The sequence below is a fragment of the Ambystoma mexicanum genome, chromosome 2q (genome assembly GCF_040938575.1).
Source record: "Ambystoma mexicanum isolate Mex_15411 chromosome 2q, UKY_AmexF1_1, whole genome shotgun sequence".
Lineage (NCBI taxonomy): Eukaryota > Metazoa > Chordata > Amphibia > Caudata > Ambystomatidae > Ambystoma > Ambystoma mexicanum.
Genome location: NC_090924.1, coordinates 1,003,582,669 through 1,003,598,791, shown reverse-complemented (window position 1 = coordinate 1,003,598,791; position 16,123 = coordinate 1,003,582,669).

Sequence of the window (16,123 nt, the reverse complement as noted above, 5' to 3'; positions counted from 1 at the left end):
AGATCACAATAAAGAAGAATGAAAGATGGGATGTATGCATTTCCAAGATTTAGGTAGGCGTAGTCTAACAGCCACAGGAATGATCTTGGCTATCACCTCGTAGGGTCCTATATACCTCAATGACAACTTGGAAGGCGCGAATCCAGCAGGGAAGATGTTTAATGGCAAGCCATACTTTAGACCCTACATCCCATTCAGGACAGTGTTTTTGTCATGTATCAGCATAATATTTGTTTTTCTGTTTCCTTTGTTCTAGGTTCTTTTAAGCCTCCTTATGGACTCTAACAATATTATCCAACAAGGAATCCACTGCAGGTACTCGAGAAGGAGGAACAACAGATCAGGGTACATGTTTACGATGTAAACCCATAACACAATAGAAAGGACTCCTCTTGGTAGAGGTTTGAACTGAGTTGTTATAGGTGACCTCAGCAGTGGGTAATAAGTCCACCCAATCGTCTTGTCTGGAAGAGGTGAAACAGCAGAGATATTGTTCCATGGTGCCTGTTCGTCTCTTGGTTATATCCAGAAGAGAGGGCTTTCTCAATACCTAATGATTTATACAAGGTCTTGCAGAACAAAGACGATTACTGCAATCCTCTGTGTGACAAAATGGTGTTTGGAAGACCATGTAATCTAAATATGTCTCTAAGAAAAACTGAAGCCGTCTGTGGAGCAGTATGAAGTCCAGGTAGAGCAGAACAATGGGCCATTTTACTGAAGGATCAATGGTTACCATAATGGTTGTAGAACCTTTTGAAGGGGGTAGATACACTATGAAATCAGTAGAAATGTGTTCCCATGGAACCTTGTGAGTTGGTCCTTGTTGAAGTAGTCCTGTCGTCTTAGTGGTGGTATATTTTCCTTGTATACAGATGGGACTAGATAATACATACTCTCTTACATCTGTAGAAACAGAAGGCCACCAATAAAAGCATTTAACTATATCCAAGGTAGCTGCTATCCCTTTATGTCCAGCAGCCTTGGTGTTATGACAACAGAATAGAATGTGTCTTTGTAGGGAAGAAGTGGGAATAACAAGAAGATTAGCACGAAATAACAAACCATCCTCCTTAGTGGCAGTTGCCTTAGGTGGTTCTGTTGCGGTATAGTCATAGTTTATAGCAGCTTCTTTGACATCTTCAAGAAAGGTGTTGACAACACACACAAAGTTTTTATCTGCCAACATCTTTTCGTGTGTAGTCAGTGGATCTAACATACTGTCAAGACTTCTTGATAAACCATCAGCTACAATGTTAAGGTGTCCTGGTATGTAGGTAAGGAAAAAGTGGGAAAATAAATAGGTCCACCTGGCTTGCCTGCTGTTATGACACTCAATCTATTGGAGAACATTGAGGTTTTGTTGGTCTGCGCGTACCTCAAAAGGGTTGATAGATCCAAAAAGATGATGCCATTCTATGAATGCTTGTCGAGTTGCTGGCAGTTCTTTCTCTAGGACAGAGTCATTAATTCCACTGCTTGTCAAAGTTGTAGAATAGTAAGCTATTGGATGTTCCTTCTTATCCTTCGTGAGTTGTTTTAAGACCACTCCTATGGCTCCATGAGATGCGTCTATTTCAACTATGAAGGTAAGCCTTTGGTCTAGTTGAAGTAATACCGGAGATGTACAGAATATGTTCTTAAGATGTTGAAAGGCTTGTTCAGCATCAGTATTCCAGTCGAATTGCACATTCTTTTTAAGAAGAGCTGTTATGGGCAACACGAAATCGGAGAAGTTCTTGATGAATCGTCAATAGAAATTAGCAAAACCAAGAAATCGTTGTATCTCCTTCACAGAGGTAAAAGAGGGCCATTGAAGAATAGCCAAGGTCTTTCTAGGGTCCATTTCTACTCCTTGAACCGATAGTATAAACCTGAATTAGGATGCAGATGAAGCTTCAAAGACACATTTCTCAGGTTTAATCAACAGCTTGACCTCAGTTAAATGTTGTTGATGTTGAGACTGGTTAGAAGAAAAAAACAAAATATCGTCTAAATAGACGATAACAGAATGAAACAGCATATCTGCAAATTTCTTGTCCATGAAGCACTGAAAAACAGCCAGAGCATTAACTAGTCCAAACCGCATTACTTGGTACTCATATTGTCCTAAGTGCTGTTTTCTACTTGTGCCCATGGCGGATGCATAGGAGATGATATGCTCTGTGCAGGTCGAGCTTAGTGAAAATAACCGCAGCTTGGACGCCTCCAGTATGTCATTGATCAAAGGCATAGGATACCGATTCTTTGATGGTAACCCTATTTACGCCATGGTAGTCTACACATGGTCTAAGTTGTTTCGTATCTTTCTTTGGGACAAAGAAAGTAGAAGCTCCTGCGGAGGACTTCGACTCTCGTATCAAGCCATTCTTTAGACTGCTGTTCAAATACTCTGAGACCCACGCCACACCAGAGCGGCTTGGCCCCACCACAACCTGGGCCTCCAACGAGAGCTGGGGTCAGCAGGCCACGAGAGGGAGAACCTCTTTGCCTACCCCGCATCCAGCAATAAGCCAGTTCACAAACCCCCGGGGCTGAGGCAGAGAAACATGAGAGGAGCCGGGTCCCTTGCTGAGGCTATGCTTAAGAGGGACCAGCTTAAGAGGGGTGCCAATGTGGCCCCGCCCATCAGCGTTCTGTGCCCTCGGTGAGGGCTGGAGTGAGAGTGCCGGAAGCAGGGGACAATACTGGTTGCGCCGGTGGAGAGGTGTCCAAAGCTGTCACCAGCTGCGGGTGCCCCCCACGCTATCATTGGACCTATGCCTGCAACGCCTTCAGCTACTACCGACACGGCTGGTCTGTCGGCACTCCAGGTGGGGGCTGCTGCACCCTGTATCCAGCAATAAGCCAGTTCACAGACCCCCAAGCTCTGAGGCAGTGAAGTGTGGGAGGAGGTGCCGGGATATGAGCCAAGGACCTTAGAAGAACAGCCTAGGAGAGACACTGGGGCAGCCTAGTCTGTGCAGGCTGTGCCCTCGGTGAGAATTGGAGTGAGAGTGCCAGAAGAGAGAAGAAGCCTGTGCATATATTAAAGCGCAATACTGCCTGTGCCGGTGGAGGGGTACCCAATTCTGCCACCGGCCGTCTGGGCCCCTGCACCATCATCGGGATGGTGCCTGCATCACCTGTGGGAGCTGCCATCCCGGCCGGGCTGACAACACCCCAGGTGGGCCCTGCCACACTCACCATCAAGCATTCAACCTGCATTAACAACTATCACAGTGGCTGCCGTGCCAATCAGCAGTGGGGTTCCGTGATTCACCAGATCCATGGTCGACATAGCGTGGAGACCTGCTGGCCACCCTTCCCACGTGTGGAACGTTGTAAAAACAGGCAGCCAAGACTGGGGGCCACATCCAGGTTTACAGTTCCTGAATCAGAGACATTCCTCCAGAAATAAGCTAAGCCTGCAGTGACCACAGCTACATTACAGCAAACCTAGACCAGCGTCCTCACGGGCGCACCTGAGAGCCTGCCCGAACTTCACAGACCTTGCACCCTTTACAGGCGACCGAGTGTGGCAGACCTGGACTTGATCCCGAAACCTACTTAATGGTGGGAAGCCCCTGGACCCTACATGGCCCGGCCCTTAGCTGAAGGCATCAGCACACCTAACCAGGGTCTCCAACAGTGCTTACTTAGGCACCTGGGTCTATACTGTCGTGGCTACGATCGGGGTGTAGGACGATCCCCTGGGAGAACCAGTGTCTATGGGATCCAAACCTCCAGAGGTGCCTGCTCCCCTATGCCGTAGCAGGCTGACCCTGTCGGGGAAATCCAACTTTCTTCGACTATCTGCACATTCCAGGACTTCGGGAGGGGCAAAGAACAATTGAACCCTTAGTACTATCGAACCTGTGAGGTGGGGCCGGGTTCTTTCGGGGGCCCTAGAAGACACAGTCGCCATGTCCACCCCAAATACCGGAAAAGGCACTACTGCCCTCTGGAGATTGCAAGGTGGGGTGGCAATTCCTCTTGCCCTTCTCCCAGAAGGAGGGACTGAGTGACGGAGAGAATAGGTTGACGCCCTGAGACACCCAGGACAGACCTGGCCTGCCGGGTCAGGAGGAGGCCCCCTCGAATTCCAGTGGAGGAGCCGCAGAGTCAGAACTTAGCGTGATACTGCCAGAGATGCAGTCCGGCTTTGCGTCTATCAACACGAAACTTGATGGAATGGCCTACAAGGTCGACCAAATGCAGGAACATATTGATAAGGAAAGTAGATTAATATCAGAAACAGAACACCGGGTGGGAGTCCTGGGGGACACCAACAGCGAGGTAACACAGGCGATTCGCTCGCTGCAGAGGGAAGTCACAGCAAGCAAAGATAAGAAGGAAGATCTAGAGGCGAGTAGCCAGAGGAATACTATCCGGGTGGTGGGGGTCCTGCAGTCTATCCCACAGCAAAATATGAAAGTCTTCATGGAAAAGTTTGTACAAGACGTGTTGCAGTCACCGCCCTTGTCATGACAATTCCTGATTGAAAGGGCCCATCGTGTATCACAGGTGACCCCCTAGACCAGGCCAGTGCCCCTGCCCGATAATAGCTTACCTGCTCAATTACAGAGACCAGGATGTAATTCTCTGCAGGGCCCGGGAGCTTGGTGAATTGACCTATGAAAACAGCCGAGTCTCATTCTACCCGGACTTTACCCTGCAAGTCCAGAAGGCTCGCATTACTTTCCTGGTGGCAAAACACGCCCCCCAAGATCACGCATTACAATACGCTATGTTGTATCCGTCCAAGTTGCGGGTACAGCGTTGGGGACAAGCCCACTTCTTTACAGATCCCAGAGCCGTGCACAACTTCATAGAGACTTTACCGAAGGAATGAGAGGAGCACAGGTCTCAGAGCTAAATGACCACGCGGCTATACATGCCCTAGTTTGGGTCACCACTGAGTGTGAGGAAATATCGGCTCAGACCGACTGTAATCGAGGTTTGCCTTGCGAAACCAAACTTAATACCCAATGTTTCTTCTAAAGGGTTGAAGATATGCTGGACAATGTGACAAATCAGTCCAGTTGCTGTGCAAGATGTTATCTTATGCCCTCCCCTCCCCCGAGGTCTGATGCGCTGAGCGGTCCCTTGGGGTGTAGAGTTCTGTGCCCCCGGGCAGAGTCCCATGATGACCAGAGTGTTGGGGAAGGGAGGGTAGGTAGGGCAAGTCACTGCTAGTTGGTGGAGGGCAGTGTGGGTGGGGGCAGGTACACTAGTTGTAATATGGGTGAAGTTGGGATTGGGAGGTGGGAAATGGAGGAGGGTAAGTTTGGGAGTGTTATTTCAAAACGGTTCACGTCCCTTATGCTTGGTATTTGAAGGTGGTTGGGTACGGGTACACATGGTGGCAGAGCTCGTCCGTCTGCCCATGGCCAGCTGCAAGGTCATAAACTGGAACGTGTGTGCGCTCAACAACCCGCGTAAGGCCCATAAGGTAATACAATACTGTGAAAGACACAGAGCTAAGGTGGCCACTTTGCAAGAAACTCATCTAGTTGCAAGGGGAAATGAAGGAGTCGCCAGGTCCTGGGGAAATTGCAAATACTATACCTCCTACTCCACATACTCTGCTGGGGCTATGATTCTCATACACAAGTCACTGCGATTCCGCACCACGGAAACTATTATTGATCCGGAGGGGAGGTTTGTGATAGTCTTGGGCTGCTGGGGACCTACGTTGGTGACGTTCGTTAACATCTATGGCCCCAACCTGGATGACCCCCATTTTTTTGAGTCATTATTATCCCGGTACCACAACTATTTGCACAGCAATACCGTATGGGCGGGTGACCTCAATGTCACCCTGGATACCATGAAGGATAGATCAGCTGGAAACGCCCGACCACGGTCTAGAGCAGCAGAGATAGTGGGGAAATGTATAGCAGAGTTAGAGCTGGGGGATGTTTGGAGGCTAATACGACCGGAGGGTAGAGAATATTCATTCCACTCAATGGTCCACAGTAACTCATCGCGCATTGATTATATCCTTGCGAGCCTGCCTCTCAAACGTCGGACAAGGGACTGTATCCTACTTCCTAAAACACTATCGGACCACTCGCCGGTCCTCTGGTCAATTAACTCGGGTGGTGAAGGTTTCTCCCGGCCTTTCTGGAGATTCAAGCCTGCAGCTCTGTCGGATATAGTATTCAAAAGTGAAGTGCTCAGCTTGGTTAGGTTATACTTCCAAGAGAACTTAGGTTCGGTCTCTAGAGCGAGCTCCATATGGGAGTCATTCAAGGTGGTGCCTTGGGGGGGATGTCTATCTCTGGAACTGGGAATGCTGAAGACAATACGTAGACAGCTCTCTGAAACAGAGGTTGAAATTAAGCATCACGAGAGAGGGGTAGAGAACGGGGTGGATGCTGACTCCGTGGCGGACCTGCTGGATTGCTTTAATGGCCTAGCGGAGCGAGAGGTGAAATACCTGGGGTGCCCGGAGATGGCTTGTTGATTGTCGATATGGGGAGGAGGGTAGACCCGGTAGACTTTTAGCAGCAAACATCAGACGCGAAAGTGGAACCGCAGACATTGCTGCTGTGAAGAATGCGGATGGTGAGGTGGTAGTACAACCGGACGCTATATGAGATGTCTTTAGCCAATGCTACAAATCCTTATACTTGACACAAAAATATTTGTGAAGGTGCTGTCAGATCGGCTGCTTCCATACGTGGCAACCATAGTCCATGCGGATCAGTAAGGTTTTATCCATGGAAGATTGATCTCATTGAACCTGTGCAGGCTCTGTGCAACCCTGGCCCAAATAGGTCCAGTACAGGCAATTGTGGCGCTGCTCGACACGGAGAAGGCATTCGACTCTGTCGAATGGACCTACCCATTTGAGGTGTTACGACAGGTGGGCATCCCGGAATATAGCGGGGAGGCTGCTGTACGCTGAAGCCAACGCTCAAATTGGACTGGACAGCAAGCGATCCAGGCAGGGCTGCTTGCTGTTGCCACTGCTCTCTGCGATTGCGATAGAACCACTGGCAGCCCGATTACGTAAGTTTCACCTGGCGAGGGGCTTGGCGTTAGGCAGCGCTCGGGAAATGGTGTCGTTGTGTGCGGACGATGCTATCCTATACTTTAAAGACCCCACAAAGAACTTGAAACCACTATCACAGGAAAAAGCAGAGTTCAGCTGAATCTCTGGTCTTAGAATAAATTGGACAAAGTCGATATTATTTGCACTGAATGAGGCCACTAGTAAACCCCCTGATACTGAGGGTTATAGATGGGAGCAAAAGATAGTTATGTATCTAGGGGTGCAGATAGGCAGATACGCCCAGACATTACTAGAGGACAATCATATAAAGTATTTGGGCACTCTGAAGTCCAGAGTGGAGAGGTACCCTCCCGCTACTGGGTCGCATAGCAATTGCTAAAATGGTGGTGGTCCCCAAACTACTCTACATTTTCCATAACATACCTGTGGGGCCAGGCGTCAGCTATTTCACTGAAATGAAGATCCATTTAACTAGATTGGCATGGCATCTGAAGGCCCCTCGCATCAGCTGGGAAACTCTGGTTCTCCCCTGGGAGTGTGGCAGGGTGGGTGCACCAGATGTTGAGCTATACTTTCTGCCAGCACAGTTATACTTTGCATCCTACTGGTTGCCGGGTGCCCCATACTACCCCCATGTATATAGAGAAAGGTGCTTTGAGCATCCCCACACACGGCAAAGTGTCTTGGTATAACGGAGGTTGGCGGATAAATGCAGATTTGATCCAGTGGCTTGCACGGTTCACTAATGGAATAGGGTTTTGAAGAGATTGTGGGTCAATATCCCATTTGACCCGGGCCTTCGGATATGGAATATTGAGTGCCTCCCACCGACGTGTGATGAAGCTGTAGTGCAGGAGTGGAAAGGGGTTAGAATAGAACACATGGCCCACTCTATCCTGGTGGAATATTTGTATCACAGGAGCAATTTACTAAAAGGATGGGAGTAGGGTTCCAATGCACACTGCAATATTTTAGAATCTGGGCATCCTTTAAGGAATGGAACCCGAAGTACCCTGATATTCCACCTACACTCCCGTTGCTGCCAGGGTCGGACTGGCTGTATCGGTCGATCGGCCCGTGGCCGATGGACTTTGAGGACCTGGGGGCCGGTTTTCCTTGAAGCCACCCTGGGCCGGTTTTTATAACATAATTTGCTGCGGCGCTGGCGTGGCTCTGCTGCAGGCAGCTGAGCCACAGAGCCAGCAGTAACTAGTGTCAGTGCTGCTGCCGCGGCAGGCAGACCCGCCCAAGCTGGGCCATTTCTTCTTTTTAATGTAACTGTGTGTGGACAGTGCTGCGGCCAGGGCCTGGCTGGTGGTCAAACTGGGCCATTTTTTTCATGTAACTTGTTGTTCGTCAGACTGCTCAGCTGTCAGTGTCAAGGCTGGAGCCGTGCTCGCGCAGCCGTGCTGCCTGCCTCCGGCGTTGCGGGCGGGCCTGCGGCCGCGCTATTCTGTGCAGCATTCATTATTCATCAAAGCAAGGTAACAACACATACACGTTGTTACCTTGCTTTGATGATTTCATTTGCATGCATCAATAATTATTTTGCATGCATATGGCCTGGGGCCGCCGCGGCGGCGGCCGTGCACTGCAGCCACTTTGTAGTGCTGCCCGCCCAGTGCCTGGTGCTTCGTGCTCGCCGCCAGGCCGCCCCGCCCGGCTTGGTAAGTGGCGAGGGCGTGCCGTGCTTCCGTGTGCTAATATAATAACACCTGCAGCAGGCTGGGCTCAGGGCTGGCCTGGCATGGGGCTGCCTCCTGCAGGGCTGGGGGCGGGCTCGACCCCAGGCAGTTCACTCTCTCACAACAGTTGCTTTCAACTGCAGGAAATACAACACAGTTGAAAAGCAACTTGTTGTGCCTGGGGCTGGGCCGCTCACAGACTCCGTGTCGCCATGGATGATGGATGGACTGGTCCAGGTCAGGTGACGTGACTGTGCTGTAGCCTCTAGTAGGATATATAGTTGGGCCTTTTTTGACCCATCCTGGGCATTTTGGACACACAGCGTCGGCAGACGGCACAACACCACAGAGTCCGCACTTCAGTCTGAAGCAACAGCCAGCACAGACCCACGGCCACCACGCACACCACACCGCAGACAGTCCAGCAGCGCCAGCCCCGGCCCAAAGTCCGGTCCAGGCCAGCCGGAGAACGAGAAGAAGTTGTAGAGACTCTCAGCTGAGCCTGGACAACAGGTAAGAATCATGTGTGTCATGTCACACTCACTGTGGTGGATGTGTGGCACTGGTGTGTGGCCGCTGCTGGTCCGGGTGTCAGGCGGGGTTGCTTCCCTCGTTCAGATGGACGGTGGCTTTGCATTTAGTCTGCACTGTTCCGTTTGGTGGTGGGGTCACGAGCGTTTTGCTAATGCGTGCTTGCCAATTACACAAGAAATCTACCCAGACGGATCCACAGTGGTTAGAAGGCGCAAGCATTTGTGTGCATAATATTTTGGTTTTCTGCGCTTGGTCTTTGAGGTCCTCTGTCTGCAGTTGCCTGGATGTCCATTTCCTTCCCAACGTAATTGGTTTGGTTACATACAGACAGTGCATCAGTGCATTAAAACGCTCTCTATTGAAAATCGTTTCTAGTGGCATTTAGCATAATTGGTTACCAGTTGGTGCTGCACTGACTGTTAAAGTGGGCTCTAGGAGGGGAAATGATGAGCTGTGGCTGTGAGCTGCCGGCGACTGGCCGCCCTACAGACTGTTCAGGGGTTGCTGCTGCTATGGTCCTCACATGGTGGGATGAATTACTGGCGCCTGAGCTGAGAGCAACATTATGTAAACGTCTGTGCGCCTTGCAGCGTCTGTGCCTTATGTCACACTCTGTGGCCGGTTGATCAAGTCACCGTCCTGTAATGCTCCGCGCAGGGCCACTCGCCTCTGAGTGAATGCCCTATCGTGTTACATGGTTCCCGCTACCCATTCGGCTAGAGCGACCAGGCTGAGGCAAACAAGGGGTTAGAGTGCAAGGCCCTCGGCTCTGAAACCAGCTACCCATGCGGCTAGAGGCAGACCACCCGGAGGCCACTTGGATTATGTTAAGAACAGTTGTGCTTGCAGGCCACGTGTGAGGGAAGGGGGGGTGCCTGCTCATTTGGAGGGGTGATGGGGAGACACTGGATTTCCTGGCCATGTGTGATCGCGACTGCATGCCTTTATCATGGGGCAGTGCCCTTTATACTCATGAGGTGCGGCCTGTCAGGCAATGCTGGCTGTGTTTCTGGGTCATGCGGTTCACCTGTTGGTCATGGTAAGCTCAGGGTCCCTTTGCCTGGTTCTCGTGCTCAAAATCCACTTACCTCTAACTTGCTGCATGGACCTACTTATGACTGATTTAACCACGTGATTATGCTTCACTTGCATGCTCTGCTGAGGGCGTCGTCATTAATAGCCGGCACCATTTGTGTGACGAATGAGCGAAACACATTTCTGATTGCTCAGTGTTCACTTCTTGCCTATGGAAGACCTATTCAGTCACAGAAATTTGATTTCTATGTACTTCTTAGTTTGAACTATTTGGTGGTGCTTGGGCCACACATAAACCGGCACTATTGCATTAGAGTACAGGTAGGGAGGAATTGCATATGAGGAGGGACAAACACAGCCTGAAGGTGTTCTTTATTGTGTTATTTTTTTTTTTTGGCCACCTATTGTTTGCCTATGGCCATGCTAATTCCTATGGCCATTGTCACCCACTTCCTGCCCTTCCCGTGCAAAACACGCCCTCCTGGGATCTTTGAGCTAGCTTTTTCAAGCCTTACCACCAAACGTTGCACTGCCTGCAAGTGTTTATTCAGAGCAGTTGTCTGAGAGTTAAGGACTCATTGCAGTTGTAAACCCGCTACTGGTGTAATAAAAATGTCTTAGCAAGTCTGCCTTCAGCCACTCGATTTATAAGAACTAGGCGTGTCCTTGCCCGAAGTCCTGTTAAGAACAAGCATTGGCAAAGCCAACAAGGTTGGCTTGTGCATAAGTATTAGGCATTTACCAGGCACTATTGGATGTACAGGCACTTGGACCATCAATGTCCAGTTAATACCACTATGGCTGTGCCTGGTAAGTGCCTTTTCCTTCCTACACAAAAGCCCAAACTGTTGGCATTGCCAATGCTTGTTTGTAAAGGGAGATGCAACCTGCCTTGCACCTTGGGTGCTAGTCATTTTTTTTCTGTGTGACTAATTGGTTGCACAGGCGAACCTTTTCTATTATCACCGAGACAGTACAAGGCTGAGGAGATGTCCGGATATGCTTGTAGTGTTTGTGTGTGTGTCATTACTCACGTAATGTTTTGAAAAAGAGTACATGCAGCACGGAATGCTGTTGCGTGTCTGTCACGGAGCACTAGTCTGCTCTGATTGCATTGCAATGATCCATCATCCCTCTGGGCCCCTTTACCGAACGAGGCTCTTGCTGTCTGGAGTCCCTCTGGACCCAGACCCCCACTAGGCCGCGTCTGTCTTCTCTTGCCTGCCCTCCCTCTGGGCCTCTCTGCACTCTCTCAGTGGGCCCGTCTCTTTTCACATTATTACCCTCTTGTTGTCCCTGTACTGTCATGTACTCTCCACTGGCAGAGGATTAGTGTGGGTGACTTGAGTCCATTCATATATTCAGTATTGTGCATTCTCAAGTTAATTGATGAACTTTGGGCCAAGGTAGCGATGTCCAGTTGAATGGAGTTGCAAAATGGAAGCGAATGTAAGCTTCGATGGGCTTGTGTGCTAGTGTTTGGCTTCAAGCGTGGCGTGGGCATGTCTTTGGAGCTCTGTCCGTTAGTACATTATTGGCTGGTGCTTTGTGGTCGGTCTGGTGGTTTCAGTAATGAGCCTATATTTTAAAACAAATCACACACTTGTGGCTTTTTCACCTGAAATTGCATTTCTATTCACATTTCAGATATAAGGTCCCACCCATGAATTTTTAAACTAACCTTAACAATTACCTTTTTTACTAATATATTTTGAAGGGTCTACATGGGGTTCTACTGCCCCTCTACCGCTCAATTAGGATGCATCTATCCAAACTCAACTGCCCATAACACCGTCAGCCACACAGCGCTGGAATAGCAGAGGTGGTGCAGATTTACTCTGGTTGAGCGCCATGTCCATGTGCATCCGAGGGCTGCTATAGAATAGCAGGCAGCCAGCATGCCCTGCAGAAAAGTCAACACGTTTTACTTTGTAGGCTTGTCAATGTCATATTCTGGTGGGGAGTGGGTACTAGAGAGCTGTGTCTGCAGGCAGCATAGCATAAGGGTTGGCATGCTTTCATTGTGCACACACGTGCACATACCCCCTAACTTTAAATGTAATCATCTGTTTTACTGTGCTGTGCATTAATTTATTTCTAGCATGTTGGGCTGTGTGTTTTATATGCACCATACCAGGACTTGCTCATTTGCACCACAAAGTTCCCACAAGTCCAGGTGATTCCCTCCTTCACCCAAGCTCACCCCGTCTGCTCCGGAGAAGTAGTGTAACTTTCCTTCTAACGAAAATGTGAATCTACAAATACTCCTCTCTCTTGCACTCTCATTCCCTGTATTTTATTTATTTATTTGTTGTGCATTTGTAAGGCGCTTATACATCAAGTAAATTATGTTTCAAAGCACCCCATCTGCCTCTCTCTCTCTTTCTCTTTCTCTTTCTCTTTCTCTTTCTCTCTCTCACACAGAGTTTTTTACAACCCCTTGCTGTCTATTTGAACATCTTTACTTTGCTTTTGCAGGCAGGTCGCTGTTCAAGTATCCACCCTAGCCAGGCTACCAACAGACAGCCAGGCGAGCCCATCCCTGCTGTGGGTAAGTAACCACTAGTGATTGTATATCTTCAAAGCTGTGTAATGTAAGGTGGTCCTGTATAGCACACTTCAGCCACTTTGGCAGCCTTTATTATGCACACCTTTTGTCACCCCCTATGAGCCCGGCCCCACAAGGCTCCAGTTCAGCCTATAAGCAACAGTGACCAGGCAGAACTCCTATCTTATTCCTCCACACCCAAATTAGAGTTAGAGAACCAGTCTCCATCCTCTTTCAATCTGGCCAAATTTTGTCGTGAATTTGCATCCCGACTTATGTATGTATTGCTGCATAGCCCTTTGTGTTTTTCATAAGTTAATGAAAAGGCTGAGACAGCTTTCCTTTTTGGTTACTATTTTTTCTGAGACACCAGACAGGCCACTGGCCAGAAGTAAGAACATGCATGCATCCAGTTAATTTAACATGCAATGGCATGAGGCTGGATTACTGTTAGATTCAGCATTTTATAGACCCAGCTGGATATTGTTCTCTTTTTTTTTCTGGAGGGAGGTTATGGTGAGGCTGGGGAACAGTCAAATCTGGAAATGCTGACATTGATCTAATGGAATTAAAAATAGAAAACACCTCCGTAACTTCTGAGCCAATTAATTTTCTTGTCTTGGGTATATTTTATTGAATTGCAAAGCCCTGTATAACACGTGTTTCGACTCAGCAGAGCCTTTCTCAAATCTGGGCTATTTGAACAAACTTTTATTGATGATGAATACCATTAAATCTCATTTCCAAGATTTCAAAAAATATTCACTCAATGTGTTGTTCGAATCTATTTATATTGGGTTAGATCCCATACTTCTTTCCTTATCCCTCCCGAATCTCTCGCGTTGCCTCGAAATGCGTTGTTTTGATCTAATGGAAAGCACTTGTTTCTTCTTATGAAATGCTGGTTTGGATGTTGGCAGTCAGGTTACTTAGACCTACTGTGATAAAGGCAGGAATCTGATGCCCATTTAAGGTAATTTTATTTTTTAGGAGAGAAATGGATTAAAAAAAAAGAAAGGGAGGAGCAGAAAAACTACAAGAAAAGAAGAAAAAGCGGATTGAAGAGGAAATCTGGAAAAACAAAACAATTGAAGATCTATTTACAGGTCAGACCACCAAAATGTCACGTGGCATTGCTGGGAGAAAAGTGGAGGAAAGTGACCAGGCATCTTCTTCAGGTGCGAAAGTGACAGAAGCCAGAGTCTCTGCAGTTATTGGGGACATCTCAACAGAGGCAGATGCAGCAGCAACTACAATGACAGCAATCATTGAAGGTGCCCCCCCAGAGGAAGTGTCGGAACCCAGTGTGCCTGAAATGATTGAGGGTATCTATCTCGGGGAAGTGGCAGCCGGTGGTGGTACCAGTCTATCACAAACAATTGAAGATTCCCCCAAGGAAGAAGTGTCTGAAACAAGTCTGACAGAAATAATTGAGGGTGTCCGTCTCGAGGAAGTGGCAGCCGGTGGTGGTCCCAGTCTGTCACAAACAATTGAAGATTCTCCCAAGGGGGAAGTGTTGGAAACTAGTCTGCCAGAAATAAGTGGAGACAACATCATCCCCCCAGAGGAAGTGGCAGGCACTAGTCATTCGGAAGAATCTTTGTCTGCTTTACAACATACTGAAGACTCAGGGAACGGGGGTGTGAAGCACAGAGCACGAAAAGACGATCTACAGGTGGCAGACTATTTGTTTCAAAGTCCAAAACCAGATCAACTTTACTATTTCTTTCAGCACCATCCAATTCAACCTCCCAAACATAGACACATTAAAGCAAGCTTAGCCTTTTGGCGGAAAGATGGGGGAAAACGGTATTGGTTAAGTTACTCTGAAATACAAAAGGCCCTTTTTTGCACAGTTCGTTTAGCATTTACTAAACGTGGAGAGAGGGGTCTTTTCATCAACGGGATGAAAAACTGGAGGCGTCTTTACCAGCGCATTGCAGAACATGAGACAGGCCAAGGTCATCGGAGGTGCACAGATTCATATATGTTGACCTTTTCAGGGGTCGACATAGGCGGTTTACTCTTTCACCGACAGAAATTAGCTTGAAGTGAGCAAATCAGAAAAGGAGAGACATGTTGGAGCGCGTTATTGACGTTGTAAAAGTCATTGGGAAAAGGGGGCTCAGTTTTCGTGGAAAATCAGAGTCCATGGCCGAGCTGGATAACGAAGAGCTGGATCATGGCAACTTCCTTGAAATCCTTCTGCTCCTAAGTAAATATGACAGACCTCTAAAGGAACATATTGAGGACATTCAAACCAAATCCAAAAAGAAAACTGGGCAAGGACGGGGTGCTTCTGTGACCTTCATGTCAAAGACTACAGTTGGGTATGTGATTGAAGCCATTTCCAAACTGATCAAAATGGTAATCTGTCAAGAAATAAAGGAAGCAGGAATATTTTCCATTCAGATAGACTCAACCCAAGATGTGAGTGTTACTGATCAGTGCTCTATAATTATTAGATATGTTACTGACACTGTACATGAATGCCTGCTAGCAGTAACCAACTGGAAAGGGGCTGTTTGAGTTGGTGCAGAGTGTTATTAAAGATTATGGTCTGGACCTACGCAAGTGCATTGGAAATTCAACCGATGGTGCATCCAATATGCAGGGGCAGTACAATAGTCTCACATCCTGGCTCAGTAAGGAATCCCTAGGTCAAATACATGTCTGGTGCTATGCACATGTATTAAATCTTGTACTTGTAGAAGGGACACAAGCATCAAATGAATCCACGTCTTTGTTTGGCCTGTTAAACTCCTGTGCCGTTTTTTTCAGGGAGTCCTACAAAAGGATGGATGTGTGGCGTGAGCTGTCTGTGGAAGGCCGCACAATCCAAATAATAGGAGAAACAAGGTGGTGGGCAAAGGATGCAGCACTACGGAAAGTTTCTGGCTCCTTTAATAACCCAAACAAAGCAATGTTCATTGATGTGGTTGTTGCACTCAATAATATTGGCTCAAATACAGATAAATTCAATGCAAATGTCCGTTACCAAGCTTTAAACTTTTCTTAGACTCTGTGCAAATTCCAAACAGTGCTCACAGCCCAGTTATATCTCAGAATATTTAATTCGACAACCCCATTATCTAAGTACCTCCAGACAAGTGGAATGGACATCCTCCAGGCACAAAGAATGGTCTCGGACACTACAAAAGTACTTGCTGCACAGTCAAGAAATTTTGATTCTGTCTATTCTACAGCTGAAAAATTTGCAGAATGGGCCAATGTGGGCTTGGAAGAGAGAGGCTATGATAAAGGAGTGGAAACTGCACTTCCAGAGGGGAGAGTGTCCCATAAAAAGAGGATGCCTGG